We start from the raw sequence: 26,817 nt of genomic DNA, 5'->3' as shown, positions 1-26,817 counted from the left end.
AAAGATGTGCCTAGTCAATAATACTCATTCCATCAGTAGTTTCAGGATAAATGCATGATTGAATTCCTCAGTATTTTTAAGATACCATGGCGGTTCTGAATTTCCTCAGACCAACTCTTTTGAAGTGAGAAGAGGACATCTATGTCCCTTGGGAAGAGAGCTGAAGCAGGGCTGGTAACTAAATTGGGGGAATGGAGAAGAGATTTGCCTGTCAGGTGTGGCTAATTAATATGTAGGTGTGGGTGAGGTAGGGGTAGAGGCAGGAAACCCAGCTGATGCTAGGTCAAAGGGACTGTGATGAAATCCACAGCAGATGGTGTGATAGAGTTATGCTTGTGTCCTTCACGGGTACAGATGAGTATGGAGCTATTGCTCGAGGAGGTAATCAGCTGACTTAGGGAGCCCTACATGCCCCTGTAAAGCTATCAAGAAGCCAGAAGCATTGGAAGTCAGTTCAGCCAGGATAGATGAAAGAGGGCCAGCCAACGACAGAGAGAGTCAAGCACAGTAGCTGAGTGTGTGTGTAACTCAAGATTACTGTTTTAACCAGCCAATTTGGCATTTCCTGGGCAGCTCTGGCTTGGGTGTTGTCTCTCCTCTCAAAGGAGCTAATAGCTGTGTTTGAAAAACAAATTGGTAAGCCTCAAGCAAGAAGTAGGGTGTTGACTTTTTAGAGTTCTGACTCATTTAAAAAGTCAAATAACTGTAGTAAAAATGAAAACATTGAAAACCATATAAAACAACCAAGTAAGTCTCTCCCACCCCTACTTTGTAGCCCACTCAATCATCTTCTCAAGAGGAAATCACTAGTACCAGCTTTGTGTATATTTTAGTGGAGATACTCTATTTCACAAACAAGTAAGTATGTATGTCATATGAAAATACTTGAGCAGAATAAATACACAGCATCTTGATTTTTCACAGTAATGGTGCACATAGACATACTTTATTCTTTTAAACTGTGGCTAACCAATCCATTGCATAGATGTATACTCACAGTTTATTTAGTTAGACCCTTAGTAATAGACATTTAAGTTTTCAACCTTTTAATCTTATAAACAATGATAAAATGAATAAATTTGGATATATCAGTTCTTAATATAAATCAAGTTATATTTATAGAAGTGACTTTTTTGGGTCAAAGTGTATGCACATTTACAATTTGAACTGCTATTGCTAAATCACCCTCCTCAGAGGCTGTTTCAATTTACACTCCCACTGGTAATGCATAAAAATGCGTTTTTCCACCCCTTTGCCAGCGTGTTTTTTGTTTTTTTTTTTTTTGGGTAAAACTGTGATCTTTGCCAAACTGACAAGAGGAAAACATCACTAGCTGCATGTGTTTAAGAGCTATTTGAGGTTTTATTTTATTCAAATTTATTTTATTTTATTTTTTTGGCACATGTTATTGATAGCCTTTGCTGAAATTTCAGTTGGGTAGTTAATCCTTTCTTGCTGATTTGTAATAGTTTATTATCTATTAATAAAGTTAGCACATTCATTGTCTATGATATGAATTGAAGATATTTTTCCCAATTTTATATTTCCTTTTATAGATTTTTTTCCTTGACCTCTACTAATTTTTTTGGTAGTTAAATTTTTTAGCCTTTTATTTGGCTTCTGGGTTTTGTGTCACACTTAGAAAGAAATTCTTTAAGTTTGTAAGTCTTCCTTCATATTTTCATCTAGTAGGTTTAAATTTTTATTATTGCTGATGATATATATTGAGTAAGTCATATTTCCTTCATTGATTTGAAATGCCACTTTTATTATATACCAAATCCCTTTGTTTCATCTGTTATGGAATTTCCTTTTCCCACTGTTTTCATTATTACAACTAATTATATGCTTTTAATTATAGCTTTATAACATTCATGTATGGCTTAATTACTATCATTTTATTATATGCTTTTCTAAAATATTTATTTTACCTAAAATAAGTAGATATTTATTACTCTTTCTTGTCAGAGATTTCCTAGTAATATTTGTTTGTTAATTTTCTATATGAACTTGAGAATGGGCCTGTTTATTTTTAGAACATCCTGGTAGATATTTGCATGGTATTGAACCTTACTTCCTGAGGACATAAACTTTCCACTTGTTTCCATCTTCTCTTGTGCCCTTCAGGAACATGTTAAAGTTCCTTCCAGAGAGATCATGCGGGCTTCTATTTAATTTTATTCTTAGATGTTTTATATTTTTGCTGACATTTAGGACTAATATCTAACATTATATCTTCTTTACTGACTGTTTTTATACATAAACTTCTAAAATTTTCTATACTTTCATTTTGTGTTCATTTACTTTACTGAATTAGATATTTTCCTTTTTCACTTGGTTCTCTTTGGATTTTTAGCAGCACTGGAGTTTTAACCAAGGTATATACCTAAAATCCCTTTGGTTTTATTTTTTATTTTTATAAAAAAATTTTTTGTTTATTTTTGGGGGAGAGAGAGAGAGAGAGAGAGAGAGAGAGAGATAACGCAAGTGGGGGAGGGGCAGAAAGAGAGGGAGACATAGAATCTGAAGCAGGCTCCAGGCTCTGAGCTATCAGCACAGGACCAGAACTCACAAGCTATGAGATCATAACCTGAGCCGAAGTCAAACACTTAACTGACTGAACCACCCAGGAGCTCCTATTTTTTATTTTTAAAAAATATATGCAAGTGTTTGTTTCCTATCTTTGGAGATTTGGTAATTCTGGCATGGATTCTGAGCATCTGGATTTTATGTAGCTTTGTAGGTAATTCTTGGCCCTACCCAGGACAAGAACCATTATTTTATTTTTATTTTATTATTTTATTTTATTTTATTTTATTTTATTTTATTTTATTTATTTTTTGTTTTGAGGGAGAGAGAGAGAGAATAGGAAAGAGGAGCAGAGGGAGAGGGAGAGAGAGAGAATCTTGAGCAGGTTCCACACTCAGCACAGAGCCCAATGCAGGGCTTGATCCCACAACTGTGAGATCATGACCTGAGAGGGAATCAAGAGTTGGACATTCCAGTGACTGAGCCACCCAAGAGCCCTGAACCATTAGTTTAAACTAGGGAAATATGAGCTAAAAATGCTATATCCTGGCTGGTTGATATTAGACATAACTGCAAAACAGGAAATCCATGATTTTCTGAACATTAAATATATCCATAAAATTCTAGATTACAAATATAATAGTACCTTTTTCCTTCCTTCTTTCCTTTCTCCCTTCCTTTCTTTTTGTAAAGGGGGCACACTAATTAATGCAATCTCAAGGTATGGATGTAAATGAGGACTAGGGAGGTCACATGCTCTGTTACCTTTCTTTTCCTCAGAGTTTGCTTTTCATTAATGTGTTTTATGTTCTGAGAATTTATTTATACTTCTTTGTAATAATAATCATGGTGTGGTTTTCTATTGACAAGCAGATTTTATGTGAAAAGGAAAAGGAAAACCAGGCTATCCAGATGCTTCTTTTGGATACAGGTCTGCCATATTAAAACAGCATTTTTTTTTCTACATTTTTAAGAAGTTTCTCTTATAGACAGTGTTTTGATTAACTGCACAACTTTCTATGCAGCAATAAGTGTGCTCATATCTGCACCTATTTTCCCTATTCTAAAGCTTTTAATGTTACTATTTTTGCTTTCAAGAGGAGAAATGGACAAACACACATTTGCAGTTCTACATGTAAAAAGCTATATAGGGAGTGACTGCAGGGCATTCAGGATTTTAAACTCAGACCATAAGAGAAGTCAGGAATATACTCCTGACCCCTTAGACATAGTTCCAAAGAACAAACTATCAAAAACAGCCTGGCAAACCGTGAGGAACCCACAGAAAATAAATTTTGCATTCCTGGGACTCTCCCATTGTACTGTCTGTAAATGTTAATTAAATGTTTTTGTCTTCCGTGACCTCTGTTACCCTTTCACAATGATGTTTTAGAAAATATTATTTATAAGTGGGAGATAAGCAGTTTTGTCAACATCAAGTAGGTCTTTTGTGTCTTAGGATGAGTGAATATTTCTTGGACATTGAAGGAGAGATTAAGAAATGATTGGACCAGGGGCGCCTGGGTGGCTCAGTCGTTTCAGTGGCTGACTTGTCCCAGGTCATGATCTCGCAGTTTGTGAATTCGAGCCCAGCCTCAGGCTCTGTGGTGTCAGCTTGGAGCCTGGAGCCCACTTAGGAATGTGTGTGTCTCTCTCTCTCTGCCCCTTCCCTGCTCATTCTCTCTCTCTCTCTCTCTCTCTCTCTCTCTCTCTCTCTCTCTCTCTCAAAAATAAATAAACATTAAAAAAAATTTAAGAAAAAAAATGGTTGGACCAGATGGAGTTGAGGTTAATGTGGGCTTTTTAAGGCATGCCTTGTTGACAAAGATGCAGGAAAGCTGATTGTTTCCAGACTTTGCTGAGTGTAGTTTTTATCTTTATTTTTAAATTTTCAATCTCAAGGGCTTCTTTATCAGTGCTTCTTTATCAGATGAGTGAGATTGGTGCACGTTGCTTGAGTGCTTTAAGAACCCAAAGCACTTTAGCATCATTTTTGAAGTCCTAGAGAACCTATATGACAGACTCTACTAAATTTATTGATATAATTTTGGTTTACTTTGCTAAATAACTTACCATTCATGGGGTCTTTCTCTAAAACTACCCAGTCCTTCGTAGCTTTTTCCATATCTCCAAACTATCATTTTAAGATACAAAGAGAAGTCAACTCTTTTTCTGGTTGTTAGGGGTTAGGATCAAAATTCATTTGAGAAATGGAAACAGAAGAAAGAAAGAAAAGGAAGCTCAGCAAGATGCAGGCCACTTTAGCTTGAAATTTCTAACTAGAGCCAAACTAAATCCACTTGGATTTAGTGTACTGAAACCCTGAAAATGGTAAAAAGTAGAATAAATACTGAAAATTACATGTGGGAAAGGGAGAAGTAGCAACCTTGTTTCATAAAATAGTCCCGAGAAAGCCATTTTAAACTGAATGTTGAAAAATTAAATTGACTTCTTATAAAATGCTTCTTTTTTCTATTAATTTTTTCTTTAACTTTTTCCTTATAGACTATTGTCCAGTAAAACCATAATCATCCAATGGAAAAACATGGTATATATACAGAAGATAAATAGATGCAAATCAATTTACAACAGAATCATTTATACATATGGAAACAAAATTAAAAGTAATAAATTCCAGGGTTGGATAATTATTTTTTGCTTCTTTCTTAATAGGTTACCTTTTTTTTTTCTTTTCTAAATTTTATTAGGAAAATTTTATTAATTTTTTTTTTAACGTTTATTTATTTTTGAGACAGAGAGAGACAAAGCATGAACGGGGGAGGGTCAGAGAGAGGGAGACACAGAATCCGAAACAGGCTCCAGGCTCTGAGCTGTCAGCACAGAGCCCGACACGGGGCTCGAACTCACGGACCGTGAGATCATGACCTGAGCCGAAGTCGGCCACTTAACCGACTGAGCCACCCAGGCGCCCCTATTAGGAAAATTTTAAACATATAGGCTAGGTAAGAGAAGGAAACAATGTACAGCTATATAGCCATCATTAAATTCAACAGGCATTAATATTATGCATAGTGCCTTCTCTCTCTTTATTACGTTTTCTTCAGCTTTTTATTTTAAAATAGATTGACAGGAAATTGTGAGATAGTATAAAGACGTCCAGTGTACCCTTTACCTGGTAGTATCTATTATTTTTAAAATCCTGGTATATTTGCCTTTAATTAATTTTAAAGGGCAAACATTTTCTTAAAAGTAATTGGGTCTTTTGGTGGAAAAAAATGTACATTTACCACCCCCCTAACATCATTGAGATATAATTGACATATAACACTAAACTGGGTAAGTTTAAGATGTACACTGTGATGGTTTGATACATTATATATTGTGAAATGATTACCACAATAATGTTAGTTAACACATCCATTACCTCACATGCTTACCTTTTGTGTGTGTGTGTGTGTGTGTGTGTGTGTGTGGTAAAAATAAATAATATCTACTCTCTAAGCAACTTTAAACTATTTAATAGTGTTTTTAATTTTAGTTGCCATGCTATACATTAGATCCCCAGAATTTTTTCATCTTAAAACTGAAAGTCTGTAGCCTTTAACCAACATCTTAATAACATTTATCTTCACACCCACCCCCCACCCCTGCCCCCAGACTCTGAAAACTACTGTTCTACTCTCTTTATAAGTTTGGCTTTTTTAGATTCCACATATATATGGTATCATACAGTATTTTTCTTCTCTGACTTCTTTTACTTAGCATAATGCCTTCAAGGTCATCCATGTTGTCACAAATGGCAGGATTTCCTTCTTTTATATATATATATATATATATATATATATATATATATATATATATATAATTTCACATGTTCTTTCTCTCACAACACTCATCTTTTGATGGAACCTTAAGTTGTTTCCATGTCTTAGCTATTGTGAATAATGCTACAACGAACACAGAAATACAGATAGCTTTTCAAGTTAGTGTTTTCATTGCTTTTGGAAATATTCCCAGAAGTGGGATTGCTAGATCATATGGTAATTCTATTTTAATGTCTTGAGAAACATCCATAATCTTTTCCATAGTGGCTAAGCCAATTTACATTGTCACTAGCAGTGCCCAAGAATTCACTTTTCTCTACATCCTTGCCAAGACATTGTATCTCTTGTCTTTTGTATAACAGCCATTCCAAGTGTGAGATGACATCATGATTTGTGATTTGCATTTTTCTGATGATTAGTGATGTCTAGCACCATTTTATGTATGTATGGGCCATTTGTATGTCTTCTTTGGAAAAATATCTATTTGGTTCCTCTGCCCATTTATAAATCGTATTTTTTTTTGCTATGTATTTTGGACATAAACTCTTTACTGGATATAGGATTTGCAAATATTTTCTCCCAGTTCATATATTGCCTTTCCATTTTGTTGATTTTTGTTTGGCTTTTTAGTTTGATGCAGTTCCACTTGTTGATTTTTGCTTTTGTTACTTGTGATTTGATGTCATATCCAAAAACTTATTGCTAATACTAATGTCAAGATAGTTTTTCCCAAAGTTTTATTCTAGGAAATTAGTTTCAGGTCTTACTCTTCAATCTTTAATCTATTTCAAGTTAATTTTTGTGAGAGATTAAGATAGGGGCTCAGTTTCCCAGCACCATTTATTGAAGAGACTATCCTTTTACCATTGAGTATTCTTGGCTCCTTTATCAAGTGTTAGTTGACCATAAATACAAGGTCTATTTTGGGATCTCTGTTTTGTTCTACTAATCTATGTGTCTATTTTTATGTCAATACCATACAGTTTTGATTAATATAGCTTTGCAATATAGTTTGAAATAGTGATGCCCCTTGTTTTGTTTTTCTTTCTCAGGACCACTTTGGCTATTTGGGGTCTTTTGTGGTTCCATATGAATTTTAGGTTGCTTTATTTTTGTGAAGAATGACGATAGGATTTTAATAGGGATTGCATTGAATGTATAGATAGCTTTGGATAGTACACATTTGAACAACATTAATTTTGTTTTATAAACATGGGATATCTTTTCATTTATTTCAATAAATGTCTTCAAGTTCCTTCATCCAGGTCTTTATGTTTCAGTATACAACTCTTTCACCTCCTTGATTTAATTTATTTCAATTTTTTAAATTGTTCTTAATGCTATTGTAAATAGAGATTTTCTTTTTCACACAGGTTTTTGTTAGTGTATAGAAATGCAATTTATTTTTGCATGTTGATTTTTGTATCCTGCACCTTTATTGAATTTGTTAATTAGTTCTCCTAGCTTTTTATGGAGTTTTTAGGGTTTTCTATATATAATATCATGTATCTGCAAACAGGTACACTTTTTTTCCTTTTTGATTTGGATGATTTTATTTCTTTTTCTTGCTTAATTGCTCTGGCTAGGACTTCTAACGCTATGTAGAATAAAAGTGGCAAGAATGGGGATTCTTGTCTTGTTTCTAAAGGGGAAAGCTTTCATGTCTCGTTTTTCTTAGTCTAGCTGAATGTCAATTTATCTTTTCGTAAAACAAGCTCTTAGTTTTTTTGATTTTTTTTCCGTTATTTTTATGGTTTATATTCATTCATATCTGCTCTGATCATTGTTATTTCCTTCTTCTCTTAATTTTGTACATAGTATACTCTTTTTCTAGTTCCCTGAGGTATAATGTTAAATTGTTTGAGAGCTTTTTTCTTAATGTAGTTGCTTATTGCTGTAAACTTCTTAGAACTGATTTTCTTGCATTTCTTAAGTTTTAGTATGCTGTGTTTCCATTTTTATTTCAAGATTTTTTCTTTTTAATTTTCTTTTTGATTTCTTCTTTGATCCATTTGTTCAATAGCATGTTAATGTCCACGTATCTGAGAATTTTCTAGTGTTCTTCCTATTATTGGTTTTTAATTTCCTATCATTATCATCAGAAAAAGTCCTTGATATAATTTCAACCTTCTTATATTTACTAAGACTTGTTTGGTGACTTAATATATAATTAATCTGGGGGAATGTCTTTTGTGTGCTGGAGAAGAATGTGTATTCTGCTGTTGGATGGAATGTTACATATATATCTGTTAGGTTCGTTTGTTCTAAAGTATAAAGTCCAGTGTTTCCTTATTACTATTCTGTTTGAATGATCTATCTATTGTTGGGAGTGAGGTATTAAAGCTTCCCTATTATTAGATTATTGTCTATTTCTCTCCTCATCTGTTAGTGTTTGCTTAATATATTTAAGTGTTCCAATGGGTGAATATATATTTTTGGAATTGCTTTATCTCTTTATGAAATGACCCATTTATCATTATATAATAACCTTCTTTGGTCTCTTGTTACAGTTTTTGAATTAAAGTCTATTGTGTCTGATGTAAGTTTAGCTATCCCTGTTCTCTTTTGGTTTTCACTTGCATGAGATAGTATTTTCTAGTCTCCCATTTTGAGCCTGAAATGAGTCTGTTTTAAGAAACATATAGTTGTCTTTTTTTAAAAAATCATTATCTATTTAGCTACTACCCCCTTGATTGGACAGTTTAATTCATTTATATTTGAAGTAATGTTTGATAGTTAAGGATTTCTGCTTTGTGGTTACCATGAGGCTTACATGAAACATAGATAAAACAGTCTATTTTAGGTTGATAACGATTTAACTTTCATACAAAAATTCTTCTGTTGTACTTTCGTATTAAGAATTGAAGCTTTCTCAGGCCTTTAACATGAATATTCCTGTTCCACATTTCTTGCTCCATCTTGAGGAGGAATTCTCAAGATTGTATGCCTTCTTGGATCCTGAAAAGCCAGGGCAGGTGCTGACAGTGCTGAATACTTAGGTTTGTATGCTTTCTCCTAACTCGGCATATTTGAACCTCTTTCTGTATACACCCACTAGCTATCTGCAAAGGCACACTCACTGCCATTGGGGGCACATGTAGGGAGCTGGCCACGGGATGTGTGTGTGTGTGTGTGTGTGTGTGTGTGTGTGTGTGTGTGTAGAGGTGAGGCATGTGAAGCATTGGGGAAGCCCACGGGCCAGTTAGGGGGATCTGCAGGTGAGGCAATCTCAGAAGCTGCTGAGTGGGCTTCTTGATGGAGTCTGCAAAGCAGTTAGCAGAATCTGCGACTCTTTGATATGTTTCATTCTAAGTTCTGGCTGCTGTTCTTCCAGCTGCTCATTGCCCCTCAGCCATGCAGTTTATGACTTAGTAGTTTTGGTGGAGTGAGAAAGAAATGGGTCTGTTTGATAGTGTCCCACACAGCTGGGGAAATTAGGTGCTCACTCACATGTTTTCACTTTCCCCTACGGGAGAAATTATGGACTGAGAAGGTCTCTCTTGGCCCTGACCTGTGCCTCCTTGGGAGAAGGGAAAAGCCATTCTAGACTCTTCTTGGAGCTTGGCTCCTAAGCTCTGGAAAACAGTAAGCGGGTTTTCTGATTTGAATGTCAAATGCCTTTTGGAGTTTCCTCAGATTTTCTTCCTGAAAGATCATTTTGTTCCAAGGCCATTTACGGACAATCCACAAGTTAACAGCAGGGGCTCTAAATGATGTTTTAGATTCCCCATTCTCCCTGTGATGGAAATAAAGAAGACAGAAGACAGCCAGGTGGGGAGGATAAATTACCTCTCTTGGCTTTGGAGTCTTAGGTGATTAAGAAATGATTGCCTTAGAGTGACAAGATCATCTGAGAATCTTCCTTGTAGGCAGTATCTCAACTCTTATTTTCTTCTTGACATTTGAGGGGTGAACTTATGAGTTATATATGTAATACATAAGTGTATGTATATATTACATGTATATTATATATGTAATATATATAAAATATGTTCAAGTAACATTTTACTTTATAACTTCCATATGTAACAATTTGTTCTCATAAAGGAAAATTTCATAGTATTCATCTGTAAGAGGAGTTAATACAATCATTCCATTAAAAAAAAGGCACTCTGTTGAATAAGGGTTCTTCTCAAATCCTTTCCATCATCTAGGGCATAGTAAATAGGAGATAACATAGATTTTTCCTATTTTATTCAACCACAAATAGTCAACAGATCTATTTAACATTTTTTTTTCTACCATCTATGTGCCAGATATTTCCTTTTGCTGTTAAACTCCTTAATATGCCTGTCTCCTCTGTTGTAAAAAAAAATCTGACTTACCATGGAAGAAATGCATCCTATTTAAAATCAAGTTTTGGACCCCTCAAAGAAAAACTTATGTATGCCCAGACCCCATATACTTCTGATTATCTACTGATTTGTGATGGGTGAGCAGTTACAGTTAATTTTGAGTAAGCTTTTACATCCTGATCTAAAGCATTGCACAGTGTGTTTGGTCTAGCAAGTGTTTAGACTATGAAATGGTACACTGAGACTTCTACTTCTGTTCCAAGATGAGAAAACACAGAAATTAAAAAAAATAAGTAACAGAAATCATAACCAAGATTTTTGAATTTGAAAAATGTATGTTTTAATCTTATGTTTGGATAGAATTGGAGTCTTTTTTTTTTTTTTCAGAGAACTCTCCTTTTCCTATTTGCTTTAATTATTTTCTGTTGTTCACTCTCCTTGTTGTGATTAGTTCTAGATTTTTTCAATATTTTTCAAAAATCCTAGGTTTGGAAGTTTATTGATCATGGAATTTTTCTCCATTTCTTGAAAGTATAGCAAATCAAGTAAAAAGTACACCTGTTAATAGTTAGAATATTTGAAAATATTTATTATAATATATGACAGCTATAGTATAATGACCTATGTTGTAAAACTCCATTCCAAATTTCTTATATTTCAATTTATTATTTCCTTACTTTATTCAGTGAAAAATCAATTGTATCCTTCATTATTACTACATGCTAAGTTCTATGCCAGGCTTTGGGAATATATGAGTTGAATGAAATTTAGTCTCTTTCCTAAGCCTGCTAAGAATGAATATATACAAACAAATTTAATTATTTGTTGCTGAGTGAAATAGCCTCATCATAATAAAATGTATTTGTACCAGAGAGTGGGAATTGATTTACTCTATTTGGCTGGGAGGGGTAAGTGAAGATACATTGTAGGAGGTAACACTTAAGCTGGGTATGGACAAATGAATAGGTAAATGTTAGAGATAGCGGAGAGCAGCAGTGGGTATGGCATGTAAAGGCTTTCTAGATATGTGCAAAAGACTAAGAAGCATAGCATAACATTATTTGTTAGAGGAGATACTCATTCTTTTATTCTTTCATGTGAAAACATTTAAGTGACTTCATTTACCAAATGTTTTAAGAGAAACAAAGATATTTAAAAGGTCCCTGTCCTTGTGGAGAAAGATAGCAAGAGATAAGTCTAGAAAAGTAAACAAGATCATGCTAAGAAATACAGATTATTATCCTGATAGTGATGAAGAGTCATTGTTGACTCCAGCTAGATAAGAAATAAGAACACAACAGTGAAAAAAGGTAATACTGGGAGCAGATTGGAGGTGAGGTTAGGGGGAGAGAGGAGAAATAAAAGAGATGGAGTTCCTTGAGGAAGCATTTTAGGAACCCAGTGATATAATTAAAGCTGAGTAATGGAGTGATGAGAAGTTACTGACATACAATTAGATGTAGAATCAAAAGGATTTGGGAAAAGAAAGAGTTGGGGTCTTGGAAAATGGAATGGATAAGGTACTAAAAATCAAGATAAAAACTAAGGTATAAGAATAAATTGAGGGGTCAATTACTTATTTGGGGACCTGTTGAGTTTAAGCTTTATTTATAGTTTACTTCCAATCCAGTCCACTCCTCTGAGACCATCTGACATCTAACTCCTTACATGATGTCCCACAGATGCTTTAAACTTTCAGTCTCTATGATTTTGAGCACTTTATGTACTTCTTATAAGTGGAATCCTACAGTATTTTTATTTTTGTGGCTGGCTTATTTTACTTAGCATAATGTCCTTAAGGTTGATCCATGTTGCAGCATGTGTCAGAATTTTCTTCCTTTTTAAGAACTTATGATATTCCAGTGCATGTATATGTGTATGCAGTTTGCTTATCCAGTCATCCATCCATGAACTTTAGGTTGCTTCCATGTTTTAGCTTGTGATGTATACATAGGGGTATACAAATATCTCTTTGAGACCTTGCTGTCGGTTCTTTTGAGTATAGATTTAGAGGCACACTTGCTGGACCATGTAACAACTCTATCTTGTTGAGGAACTGCTATGCTGTTTTTCATAGCAGCTATACCATTTTACATTCCCATCAACAATGTACAGGGTTCTGGCTTCTCTGCCTCCTTATTTTCTGTGTGTGTGTGGTTTTTTTATCCTGAAGAAATCTCCTTATAGTTTTGATTTGCATTTCCTTAATGATTTTTGATGTTGAATATCTTGTTGTGCTTACTGGCCATTTGTATATCTTTTCTAGAAAATGTCTATTCCAGTCCTTTGTTCATTTTTGAATCAGGTGTTTTTTTAATATTGTTGAGTTTTAGGGATTTCTGTATGTATTCTGAATATTTATCAGATATGATTTGCTAATATTTTCTGTGGTTGCCTTTGTATTCCATTTTTAAGTTTATTTTTGGAGAGAGAGAGAGAGAGAGGGAGGGAGAATGTGTGTGCACCAACAGAGGAGAGGCAGAGAGAGAGAGAGAGAGAGAAAGAGAGAGAATCCAAACCAGGCTCCATGCTGCCAGTGCAGAACCCCAAGCAGCACTCCAACTCACAAACCATGTGGTTGTGACCTGAGCTGAAATCAAAAGTTGGTGCTTAGCCAACTGAGCCACCCATGTGCCCCTGATATTGTCTTTTGAAGCACAAATTTTTAAAATTTTCATGAAATCTTTTTTTGCAAGAAATCATAAAGCAGTATTTCTTTTCTTCTTATAAAGATCTTATCCTAAAGTCATCTCATAGTTGAGCAGATGATACAAATATATTGCATTGCTTTTCAATTTCAAGAAATACTTTCTCAGATATAAAATATCACTTTAATTTTTTTTGAAAACTTTAAAAATATCTTTTAATACAACTTTTTCTGAAGAGATGTTATACAATGCCTGGATCGCTGAGAAATCTCTCATGATCAGAACACAAGTAGTTTACTCTAATTCCCAATTTTTGGTAATATTATTCAAGATCATTTGAAAATTATTTGCAGTAGCTTCAGTGAAGTTTCCCTTGTGTAAGCAAATAACTCTCAAATATTTGGTGGTAGTGGTTTTCAACATGTGTTGAGTATTAGCTTTTATTTCTTTTCCATGGTTTTTTTCCCCCTTTCAACAAGTAGTCTAGTAAAAATGGTATTGTTTCAACAACTTTAGAAACAAATGAGAAATAAAAATTAAAGCCCATTTAGAAATTTCATATTATTATTTTGTGTGTAATTTTGGAATATGGAGGGCATCAGGGTGGGTTCAGAGAGCAAGGTTTATAATTAGCTATACCCTAAGTGAGAGAGGTTTGTCACATCTCAGAGATCTGGTGCACAGGCCAACTTCATGAGTTGGGTAGAGATACAAGTAGGCAAGAGGTCCAAATTTGGGGAGGGGCCCAGTAGCAAACAGTATTGACAAAAAGAAAACTACCAAGAGTGAATTGTATTATATATGACAGGTTAATTACTCTTGATTCCTTTTATAGTCTTTGCTATGTGTGGAAAAGTGTGTGAGGGTACAAGTCTAGGCTCCCCACTTGGCCTTTTCTGGCATGGGGGGAGCAGAACCACAGTTCTGTGTTGTTTGATTAGAGTGGTTATTATCTGTACATTTCTGCCTTGCTAAGCTGCCCCTTTCCTGGTCCTTTTGCTCCTTTTGCTAGAGAAAGCAGGGTGTGTGTTGTTTCATTTTGGTGTTTGTTTAATCTGTGCCTCATGGCTTTTCTAGGTTGTGGTTTTTTTTCAGTGCCAAGTCTGGGATACAGGAACCAAAAAGAAAACCCAAAGAACTCCCCACCCTTTGTTCCTTAGGTCTGGAGCTCTGTCGCCAGTCTGCCTTCCTCTTTCCACCTTTTAGAGACTTCTTACATTTCTTTTATACATAATGTTCAGGAATTTTAGTTGTACTTACTGGAAGAAATAGGCAAATGGATATCTAGCCTATCTTTCTGGAAGCAGAAGTCCATTTCTACATGTTTTAGTCTCTCTGAATCACTTTGATTTAGGGTTGTCTCTTGTATATAGCACATATTTGGGTCTTGTTTTGTGAGCCAAACTGAAAATTATTTTCTTTACATGAGAGAATTAAGTCCATTCACATTTATAGATATGACTGATAGGTTTGGTCTAAATTGTCATATTTTGTCATGCATATTTTGTTTTATCTGCTATGTGTCTTTATGACATGTATATTCTTTGTATTGTTTGACTATTTATTATTTGTGTCTGGGAAGGTTTGTATTTTTATTCTATTAGTTACCTTTGTATTTCTCCTTTTTATAAATACCTTTAGATCTCTATTTTCTTATCTAACCTTTTATTATCTCATTTATACTACTTTTTCTGCACCCTTTATTGCCTACCTACAGCAATGAACTTTTTCTGTGTTCCTCTTTCCTTCTTTGTTTTACTAATTTTTAGTTGCATAATTTCTGCATCATCACAGTATATAACATTTGTACCTTAGTCTTCCATCTTTATCCCTCATTGTTTTAGTCTTATATATTTATTTATATATTTTAATATGCTCAACGTTTATCCTTTGCTAAAAGTTTCCCAATCATTGCTTGGTTCGATGTTCATTCTCTAGTAAAGTCCTTAAGAAGAGCTGCTGAGTACAGAATCTCCTGAGTTCTTATATGTTAGAAAAGATTTTACTATGTTTGATATATTTTTATGATATTTATTTATTTATTATTTTAAATTTGATTTAAATCAAAGTTAGTTAGCATATAGTATAATAATGGTTTCAAGAGTAGAATTCAGTGATTCATCACTTACATACAACACCCAGTGCTCATCCCAACAAGTGCCCTCCTTAATGCCCATCACCCATTTAGCCCATCCCCCCACCCAACACCCCTCCAGCAACCCTCAGTTTGTACTTAGTATTTAAGAGTCTTATGGTTGCCTCCTTCTCTGTTTTTATCTTATTTTTCCTTTCCCTCCTCCTATTTGTTTTGTTTCTTATATTCCACATATGAGTGAGATCATATGATTCTTACCTTTCTTGCCTGATTTACTTTGCTTAGCATAATACACTCTAGTTCCAACCATTTATTGCAGGTGGCAAGGTTTTATTTTTTCATTGCCAAGTAGTATTCTGTTTTATAGTAGTATTCTGTTATATATATGTGTGTGTGTATATATATATATATATATATATATATATATATGTATATATGTATATATGAATGTATATATGTATATATGAATGACACATCTTCTTTATCCATTCATCAGTCTATGGACATGTGGGCGCTTTCTATAATTTGGCTATTGTTGATAGTGCTGCTATAAACATTGAGATGCATGTGCCCCTTCAAGTCAGCACTCTTGTGCCCTTTGGATAAACACCTGGCAGTGCAATTACTAGGTTGTAGGGTAGTTGTATTTGTAATTTTTTGAGGAAACTCCATACCATTTGCCAGAGTGGCTGCACCAGTTTGCATTCCCACCAGCAGTGCAAAAGAGTTCCCCTTTCTCCATATCCTTGCCACATTCATTGTTTTCTGAGTTGTTAATTTTAGCCATCCTGACAGGTGTGAGGTGGTATCTCATTGTGGTTTATGTTTTATATTTGAAGGACTACTTGGTTGCACATAAAATATTTTTTTCATATTTCTTTCATTGAATAATTTTATAAAGATTGATTCATAATTTTCTGGTTTTATATTTGGTCTTGAAAAGTCTGATGTCAATCTGATTATTTTGACTTTAAAAATGCCTTTATCATTTTAAGTTATTTTTTGCCAATTATCCACCAAAATTTTTCAATGTGTAGATTCAGGTAATATTTTTTTACTGTAACTTTTTCTTGGACTCTAGTTTTTATACAGTATCATCCAACTTCTATTACTTTATTTTTCTTTTTTAATGGCTCTGATAATGTAAATAGTTTTTACTTTACCTGTCTTCCAAATATATTTTTACCTGTCTTCTTTACCTGTCTTCCATTTCCACTAACTTCTGACACTTGTTATTTCTTTATGTAATTTTTAGTCTCTTGGTCATTTTCCTGCATTTCTTCAGTATCCCTTATTATATTTTCATTTGGCCCTATTCTTCCTTAGGTGAGATAAGTTTGTCTTTTTCTTGCATTTCTTTCCTGAGTTCAATCATTTTTTTTTCTTTCTTTCTTTCTTCCTTTTTTTTTTTTTTTTTTTTTTGGCCATTTCTATTTCTGATTCAAATTAGTTTTTTTTACATTAAAGTATTTGATATATTTACTCTTCTCAATAGAATGAACAAATTTTTAAAAATAAATGTTTATTTTCAGAGAGAGACAGAGAGAGAGAGAGAGAGAGAGAGAGAGAGAGAGAGAGAGAGAGAGACCCAAGAAGGCTCAACACTGTCAGTGCAGATCCCAGTGTGGGGCTTAAACTCAGGAACTGTGAGATCATGACCTGAGCTAAAATCAAGAGTCAGATGCCCAAATGACTGAGCAATCCAGGTGCCCCCAATAGGTGTTTTCCAGGTGTTGATAGCCTTTTGATCAAGGAAATTATGTTTTTGAAGTTATTATACTTTTGCTTTCCTTTTTTTTCTATTTTCTACAACATTTAGCATATGTTAAGCTTGCCCAAGACTTTCAGTAAATATAAAACTGTTCTGTAGCTTTATATATATATAGATTTAGTAACTTGAATAATTATTTTATCAAAATATTGAATTAGACCGTTGCAAACTATAGCTTAAGGAAGGAAGCAAATACTGATCACCTTCTTTGAACTTGTAATACTGAAATATTTCTTAGTTTTAATCTCTATGATTCCATTCATCTACTCACGAAACAAGGTATAGGAATATTTGTTTAGTATAGCATTTCTCTAACTTTAATGTACTTATCAATGACTTTGTGATCTAAAATGGAGAACCAGATTCAGTAGGTCTGGAATGGCCTGTAATCTGAATTTCTGCAAGCTCCCAGGGATGTCAATCCTGCTGGTCTGAGAACCATACTTTGAGTATATACTTTGTTGTATGCTTCAGACTTCTATCATAGATCATAATTGGAAGGAGCATTTGTATTGTTTATTTGGTTACAAATTATGATTTGATATTTGTGTACCTCCGTAGTGTTTTCTATAAAGAAAGACCTTCCTTGAGGGGTGACATCGGAGCTGAGATGTACGAAGCCCACAAATTCTCTTGTATCTCTTGACACTTTTTTCTTTTATCTGGATAGATGTACAGGACCCCAAGAAGGCCCTTGTATGTAGGGTTATCCTTTGGCATTTTCTGGAGTTTCACTGGTCTTGGAAGGCACCAGGATCCCTATTTCACTTCTACCTCAGTTACTTCCTTATCACTTTACTCCATTTCTTCAGTTACTGTCTTCTTGGAAGCCATGGGCCCTGGAAATACCCAATATCCTTCCAGCTACTAGCCTAGCTGAATAGCAGAGTTTGAGAAACAATTTCAGTGTCAGTTTGGGTCAGAGAGCATTATTGCCTGAAAGTCCTCTGTACCATGAACGAAAAAGTGAAATTGCCTTGGAGCCAGGTATCGTGGGTTAATTTCTGGTGCTGTACTGGGGTGCCTGGGTGGCTCCATCAGTGGAGCGTCTGACTTTGTCTCAAGTCATGATCTCGCACTTTGTGGGTTCGAGCGCCACGTCAGGCTCTGTGCTGACAGCTTGGAGCTTGGAACCTGGAGCCTGCTTCGGAGTCTGGGTCTCCCTCTCTCTCTCCCTCCCCTGCTCATGCTTCTGTCTTTCTCTTTCTCTCAAAATAAATAAACATTAAAAAATAAACAACAATCTGGTGCTATATTTATAACTTCTACATGTAAAATTACATTTACATGTAATTAAGTTTCATGTGCAATTAAGAGATATTCTGACAGTGTAAAAGAAAATGACCTTTATCATATTTGTGTCCGTAATGGGACCATACTACCCTTATCATATGTTGAATTAAGATTTTTATAAATTTCCTAAGTATCTTGGGGATAGCACAATTATATTGCATTGCAATTTTTATGTTAAATGTAAACATTTAAATATCCAGTTTTTATGCAGTTGTTTAGACATGACTTCACTTATCAAAATATTGGTAGCCTCAACAAAAAAGAAAAAGTTGTTCCTCTCTCAAGCTCTGCTCAGAATGCTGTTGCTGTGTATTTATCTTTTATAATATTATTCAACCAATATGACAAGCATTTTGACCCATTTTGTACTTTAATCTTTGCTTTTTCTTTTTCATTGAAATAAATTAGGATTGAATAATGAAAATTGTGTTTTAAGAGGCAATTTCTCAGCCATAAACCAAATTCTTTTTACCTATGAGATAGCAAGTAGAGTGTTAGAGATAATACAGCAATATAAGAGGAAAATACAAGTTTGTGAAAAATACTTAAATTCCCAATTCTCCCTTTAAAAAGTGGATTCAGTAATTTGATGATGTAAGTATAAATGAATCACTAACATTTGGATTTGATTTTTTCTTCCATTGCATGTGATTGCTGAAAAATGGAATTCTGCCTAAAATAATAATTTTTGAATTTTAGCAATCATTTGTGGAGTTATGCATACAAATTATGCACATTCCTTTAACAATCATATCTGGAAAGGGAAGTTTATTTCCCTGATGTTCTCAAAATTACTGACTAAAGGTCATTTTGAGCATAAAGTTGAAGAGATAAACTTGCAAAAAAATGCTAATGCATGTACTCAAGCAACAGGCCAGACAACAGTCAAGCAAATTTTATTAAAAAATACTAAACTTGTTTTTTGATTTACCAGTTATTTTTCATCATTTGTTTTTTTTAATTCTGTTTCTTTTTACTTTATAGTTAGTATATAATCATTACATAAAAAGTATGTTGAAAAGAAGAAAAAACATCACATGGATTTCTTCTAGTCATTCAAATGTAACCACTATTAATACTTTGATTAATGTTTTTCTGTGCATTTATATCCTTGACATTCTGTAAAGTTATTTTTGTTCTGATTATTTTTACTTAACATTTAACCTAAATGTTTTTCCATACTAAACATTGTTTGAAGATTATTTCTTTTAGTGACTGTATATTATATCCCAGAGCTGTACCATATTTTGGTATTGTATTCCCCTATTGAATTGTTTCTAATTCTCATATAAATATGCCTATGATGAACATTGTGCACTAAGTTTCTTTGTATATAATAGCTTTCTCTGTGTTTAGAAGACCCAGAAAAACATGCAAATTACTGTATTAAAGAATAAAAACAATCTCTTGATACAGTCATTTTTCTCCAAAATGATTGCATTAATTTGCATTCATATTAGTAGTAGGAATTCTAAACAAATAAGTCTTCTTCAATAAAAGACAAAATGTTTGAACTCATTTTTTTGTAAATTAATGTTTATTTTTGAGAGGGAGAGACAGAGCATGAGTGGGGGAGAAGCAGAGAGAGAGGGAGACACAGATTCCGAAGCAGGATCCAGGTCTGAGCTGTCAGCACAGACCCTGACATGGGGCTGGAACCCACCAACCATGAGATCATGACCTGAGCCAAAGTCGGGCACTTAACAGACTGAGCCACCCAGGCACCCCTGAATTAATTTTAATTATGAATCTATTGAGATCTTAGAGCTTTTATTTTTTATTTGTAGTTAATCCTTTGTTATTTTTTCTATTTACTCTCAAAGGAAGTTTCCAAAGATAAAGAATGAGATTTTATACTTTGTTGACTATTAAGGGGAAAAAAATCTATGAATAGAGTATGTCTTGCTATTATTTAGGTGTTTTTTTTTTTAATTTTTTTTTTTAATTTTTTTTTAACGTTTATTTATTTTTGGGACAGAGAGAGACAGAGCATGAACAGGGGAGGGGCAGAGAGAGAGGGAGACACAGAATCGGAAGCAGGCTCCAGGCCCTGAGCCATCAGCCCAGAGCCCGACACGGGGCTCGAACTCACAGACCGCGAGATCGTGACCTGAGCTGAAGTCGGATGCTTAACCAACTGAGCCACCCAGGCGCCCCTATTTAGGTGTTTTAAGAGAGAGAGAGAGAGAGAGAGAGAGAGAGAGAGAGAATGAATGAATGAATGAATGAATGAATGAATATATCCCAAGTTGAGGCGGGGCCAACTGCAAGATCATGACCTGAACTGAAATCAAGAGCCAGATGCTTAACTGACTGAACCACCCAGGTGCCCCTCATGGAACCATTTTCTTAATTTTGTTTTCAAATTGTTCATTGCTGGTGTGCAGAATGACAATTGATTTTTCTGTATTCAAACTGCATACTCACAATGTAGTTCAACATGTTCCTCTATCTTCTGTATTTCCTACAAAGTAGCAGCTGGATTAAAAGTCTTTTTTATTATTATTAAAATTATTAATCAGACTTGGTATCCATCTCTTTGGCCATACTGTAAGTGAGGCTGTGTTCTTCCATCAGAAGACACATACTGTCTGGGTTTTGCTCATTTTGTTGTTAGCAACATGATGCTTAGTGCCTAGACCTGCTAACCGCAATTGGGCTTTAAAAAATGTGACATTCTAATTGTATCACTTCTTTTTAATATTAGCTGTATTATTTTATAAAGAGCTTTTCCTTCTTACCTATATCTAGGTTGACAGGTAGTATAGTTCATATGAGACAGTTTGAATAACTTCTTGATTTTTTTCCTTTATGTACAGTTTTTAAGATGATGAATTACTTTACTGTCATTCTCAGAAGGTAACTAGTTTATTGGTTTACTTTTTAAACATTTTTATATACCCATGAATTTAAACATTGTTAATGTGCTTCAATCCATTGCAACTTTTCTCCATATTAAAGCTTAAACTGTTGGATGTTTGGTCAGTGGGCCCTCTTCAAATTGGCTCTTGTGTCCTTTTGACGTGACCCTTGAATATGATGGCTTCCTTATTATCTGGTAAGGTGAAGTACTCTTGGCTCAACTGGTACATTTCTTGCACTGAAATCAGTCATTTTCCAAGAAGTTCTGGTTTCTTTCACTGTGAAATGTTATTTTAAGATCACGGTCTGGACACTTAGATGCTCACTGCTCATGGGTTGGTTACTATAGATCATTTCTAAGTCTTCTTTAGTAGTCAGAAGTATGAAATGTTACATGTGTAAAAACACACTGAATCATTTACATTTAAAGATGAAATATGTTGTGGTTTTACAATGACATTTCCTCTTACTATGATCTTATAAATGCTTCTCCACGCTCTGCCCCTCCCAAAAGTAAGACACTTAAATGCATTTTATTTGCCATGGCTGATCATCTGAGCCTCCTCTGGCCTGCTGTTTTTATTCATGCCCCTCAAGTTTTCTTATAGTTTTTCTAAAGCTCCCAAACAGATTAAACTGAAAGTATGAGAACATGAGGATAGATAGATGTTTTTAGGAAGTTTCCCATCTATATAACAGCAAAACTGTTTTTACATTAGATTTAAAACACTATAAGTTAATACTGTAAGTGCTTAGAATCCAGATACTTTAAGATAAACTTATTTTTACTGTTGAATATTTAATTGTTTTATTCAAAGAATTCTAAATTTGTTTCCATCCTATATAGTACTCTGATTTGGGAGTGTCTCAAAAAGTTAGGTAGTCTTTGAAAAGACAGCTTTATAAATGTACAATAATGTAATATGTAAAGAATTAAAATATTGAGCAGCATAGATGATTTTCATCTAGCTGGCATATGATGTTTTGCTTTTGCCTATAAAGTGTTTTGATGTACTGTTTTACTGATTTCATTTCATTGTCTATGCTTCAATTAGAACTCACTGAGCTTCCTTAAGGCAGTTATTTCAAATTTTTTTGCCAGGTAGGAAGATCTCCATTTCTCTAGGGCCAGTTACTGGGGCTTTGTTTTGTTTTTTGGTGATGTCATGCTTCCATGATTCTTTGTGATCCTTGTAGCCTTGTGTCAGTGTCTCTGCTCATTTGAAGAAGAGACACCTCTTTGAGCCTTTGCAGACTGGCTTTGGAGTGAAAGCCCTTCAGCAGTCAGCTCAGCCAGAGAGTCAGAGCAGACTGGCTGATAGGGTCCACCAGTGGGCAGGCCACGTGCCAGGGACTACAAAAAAGTCTGTTACTCACTGTGTTCCCTTTCCCCACGGTATGCTTGTGGGCCAATGGGATTTTTCTTGATAGTGCATTCTGAGCAGTAATGTAGGCACAGGGAAACTTTTTTCTTTCCCTTTTCAATGCATCTTTGTTCATTCCTGTATTGCACTTACATGCTATTACCTCTCATTTGGATTCCAGAGCTCCCATGAAGGTATTTTCTACCATGGAGAATTGTTAAGGGAGTGTTGATGTGGGCATATTAGGCTAGAACCTCCTGTTCTGTCATTTTGCGGATATTACTCTTCAACATTTTCTTTCTTTTTTTTTTTTTTTTTTGGTTCTTCTTTTGATGAAAGACATTTTGGCCCCAGGCCTGCTTCAGATACACGAGATATTTATTTTGTTGATGAGTTTTTATATTTTGAAATTGTATGTTGATTCAAAAGGCAGTTTATGAAATGGATCTGTTTGTTTCTATTAGTGCAAGTCCTAATCTGGTAATTAATAATAGATGAAAGAAAGCCATTCTCTTGTGCATTAAAAATTTTCGGGGCGCCTGGGTGGCTTGGTCGGTTAAGCGTCTGACTTCCGTTCAGGTCATGATCTCACCATCCATGAGTTTGAGCCCCGCGTCGGGCTCTGTGCTGACAGCTCGGAGCCTGGAGCCTGTTTCAGATTCTGTGTCTCCCTCTCTCTCTGCCCCTCCCCTGTTCATGCTCTGTCTCTCTCTGTCTCAAAAATAAAAATTAAAAATTTTTTTTTTCATATAGCCCTTTCAGTATTTTGATCCCACTCAAGATTCCCTGTTATAAAGAGTCACATTAAATGTTCTGCTGACCTTTCATCTTTACAAAAAATCTATGGCTAAACCCTCACTCTCCAATTTTTTCCCTAAGGAATGTAAAGATCCTACAAATTACAATAAACTGGTGATGTGTGTACTTTAATTTCTCGCATAACGTGGGGTACTTTGAATGATTTGTTGAAACTACAAGCATATTTTAATAGTAAAACATGTACTTGTGGCATTGTGGAATGGACAGGAATCAAATTTATGGGGGATACCCTACTACCTCACACGAATTAGTTATATTCCCCCTTCTTTTCCTTCCTTTTTAAAAAACCCTAGCAGTAGCATACGGGATGTTTTAAAAATAAAGTATGGCTAATTAACAAAGTATAGAGTCTGTAAGTAGCATGTTTGAAATTTCCATTTCCCAAAGTTCTTTTAACACTTCTTAAACCAATTTGCCTATTTCAGTGTACTTTGCCTGTTACAATTTCAAAGGACATGTCCTTATGTGATTTGGTGCATAAAAATTATACCAAATGAGTATTCCTGATCTTTCCCTGGAGTATTTAAGAAAAATTATGTTCCGTGTTAGCTTGTTAAGCAAGATGTCACTAGAAACTCACATGGAACCTCTGATTCTCACCATTTTACAACAGGATAAATAGTTAAGAAATTCGGCCTTAGGTGGCGCTTGTCTTTTCTAGTTAGTTCATGGTCTCTTCATCTGTCAAATCAATAGCCCTGTAAGCCTGCTGTGTTCATTTTTGACAGGGAAGTTCTAGTTCACTTTTCTGGATCTTTTCTGGACAAGAACGTATCAAGGACTGCTATCAAACCCTTTCTTCCTGTATCTCAGGTGAGAGGAAAAAGTGACTTATTATTCTTAGCCATTTTGAGCAAGTCTTGAATTTGTCACAGAGAGGGAGAGAAAAGTAATTTGCATCTTAAGGTAATCTAAAATAATAGCCTTTGTATGTGCATTGGGATATGTCTAAATATGAAGATAGTAAAATTGTCAAAGAAAGCTTACAGATAGTAATGAGGACAGAACAAATAGTTCAAAGGAACATTGATCTTTGAATCTACAGGTAGCTCTTGATAAGAGCACTACATTTTTCTATTCTTGGGTAGCAAACTTCCTTAGATTCATCAAAACAACCTCACTCAAGAGCCTGCTGATCTTTTTTATGTGATTTTTCATGCCTTTGAATACATTTTTAATAAGATTTCACTGTTGAAAAGACTGGATTTTCTATTTCTTGTTACCTGCTGTTGTGTTTATTTTCAGACTAAATCAAGATTATGACTGTTTCACATAGCCATTTAGTATCTTTAAATTTTCATGACCTATATTGCCTCCTTTTAAGAGTGACAAATTTAGCCATCAAAACCAGAATGATAAAACTATGAAGATGTCTTTTACACCAAACACCAAGACTACCAAACAACATGAGTAATTTTCTTTTACTTTATAAAAGGAAAAATGCGGGAAATAATAGTATCTGTATATAGGATCATGCCATAATTTGAATTAGCTCAGCACTACTGTCAAAACTGTCCTGTTTGCCGAGCCCAAGATATAAGAAGAGTTGACAAATCAAAAATAGAAGCTCATTTTCCTTACAGTAATTCTATGCAAAATGTTTTAGTACATTTGCACTTTTTAGGATGAATGGAAATAGTCAAGTTTATGTGCAAAGACTACCACAGTAACTATCAATTAGCTGATTATTAAGAGAGTTACTAGGTTTGAAATAGCTTGCCAATCGGTGACAATCATGGCACACATCTTATAGGATAAATTAAAACACCCTAGAATCAGTGACCTCACTGTCAATAATATGTTCTTATTCTCAGGGGAATCATGTACTAAATTGTTAAAAAATTTGTATGAAATTAGTGGGGGAGTTTACATTTCTCCATTCTTGTTTTTTTTCATTATTGTAATAAATAACCAGAGTCTTTCAGTCCTATAATCTAAAAGTGGTTTCTGCTTCTCCCTCCTGCTTGCCTAAAGTCCACCACAAGGTTCAAAGTATCCTGGAAGAAACATCAAAAGAATGATGACTTCTGTAAAGGACTTTACCACACACTCTTAACTGTTGATTCTATATTGAACAGCCTTAGGCATATGGGAATCCTTGTTCTGGGAGCAAGAAGCCTGTCAAGTAGGATTTCTGACACTCCTAGTGTAGATGCAGTTGACTTTATGATAGTAGACTACCAAGTAATTCAAGATCAAATGAATAAGAATTAATTACCTCAGACTGAATTAGAGAGCAGTTTAATCATGCTTAAGGTTTTATTTTTTTTTTTTAAATATGAGAACAGGGGCGCTTGGGTGGCTCAGTCTGTTGGGCGTCCGACTTTAGCTCAGGTCACGATCTCGCGTCCGTGAGTTCGAGCCCCACGTCGGGCTCTGGGCTGACAGCTCAGAGCCTGGAGCCTGCTTCCGATTCTGTGTCTCCCTCTCTCTCTGTCCCTCCCCCGTTCATGCTCTGTCTCTCTCTGTCTCAAAAATAAATAAATGTTAAAAAAAAATATGAGAACATTTGCCTGCCTTCGTGCTTTATCAATTTTAATAGGCTATCCTATTACAATGTGGAAAAACCCTCTTAAGTAATGTCTTACTTAACTGACTCCTTACAATTCAGTAAAAGTCCTCACAAATAAAAAGAACTTAATACACAAAATAATACATAATTGGAAAATTTAAGAAAAATGATTTCATAAAAATCAAAGGCAAACTATTGGTTCTATTGACAGAATAGCTCAGAATAATGGTTAAATATTAGGCAGGCAAAATGCCTTTATCGTGTTTTGTTGCTCTTTATTACATTGCAGTTATTTGCATGCTTTCAATAAAAATCTTATTTAGTGAGGCACGATAAATCCACTACTGAAGAACAAAGCATATTCTCATATGGAAATGATGCCATGGGGGCGCCTAGGTGGCTCAGTCGGTTAAGTGTCCGACTTCAGCTCAGGTTCCTGAGTTTGAGCCCCACGTGGAATTCTGTGCCGACAGCTCAGAGCCTGGAGCCTGCTTCAGATTCTGTCTCCCTCTCTCTCTGCCCCTCCCCCCTCATGCTCTGTCTCTCTTTCTCTCTCTCTCTCTCTCAAAAATAAACATTAAAAAATTTTTAAAAAGTAAAAAATTTAAAAAAAAATGACGCCACGATGTAGTTTTTGGTAACTGCTCTATCATTTATGTATTCCCAGACCAACAGGTAGGAGAAAGAGACACTTTCTGGAAGGACATAAGTCTTGGAGATCTTAGAGAAACAGAAGTAATTCTATATTTGTAAGTACTGCAGGCAAAACTTAGTAGGCATGCTTTGTATTGTATGTTTTCTGAACCCCAGCCTTAAAATATGTTCTTGTAAAAGCAATAAAAGT

The 26,817-nt window shown here is 34.7% G+C and overlaps 1 protein-coding gene across 10 annotated transcripts in view; it reads left to right on the top strand.

Moving 5' to 3' along the window:
* LOC102959688 (arylacetamide deacetylase-like 2) overlaps positions 1–26,817 on the top strand; it is a 193,803-nt gene that overhangs the window by 96,178 nt on the left and 70,808 nt on the right. For 6 of the 10 annotated variants that reach the window (XM_042956844.1, XM_042956846.1, XM_042956839.1 and 3 more), the window contains exons 2-3: positions 24,190–24,274; positions 26,641–26,722. The exons of 1 other annotated variant lie outside the window; for it this stretch is intronic. The gene's annotated coding sequence lies outside the window, so the exon portion shown is untranslated. Of the gene's footprint in view, positions 1–21,233; positions 21,276–24,189; positions 24,275–26,640; positions 26,723–26,817 lie in introns of those variants that run through there. 3 more of the 10 variants (XM_042956838.1, XM_042956841.1, XM_042956840.1) reach the window with 3 other exon arrangements.

This window comes from Panthera tigris, chromosome C2 (genome assembly GCF_018350195.1).
Source record: "Panthera tigris isolate Pti1 chromosome C2, P.tigris_Pti1_mat1.1, whole genome shotgun sequence".
In the NCBI taxonomy this organism is placed as follows: domain Eukaryota; kingdom Metazoa; phylum Chordata; class Mammalia; order Carnivora; family Felidae; genus Panthera; species Panthera tigris.
Note: the sequence above shows the minus strand (reverse complement) of the source record. Positions and strands in the feature narration are given on the sequence as shown.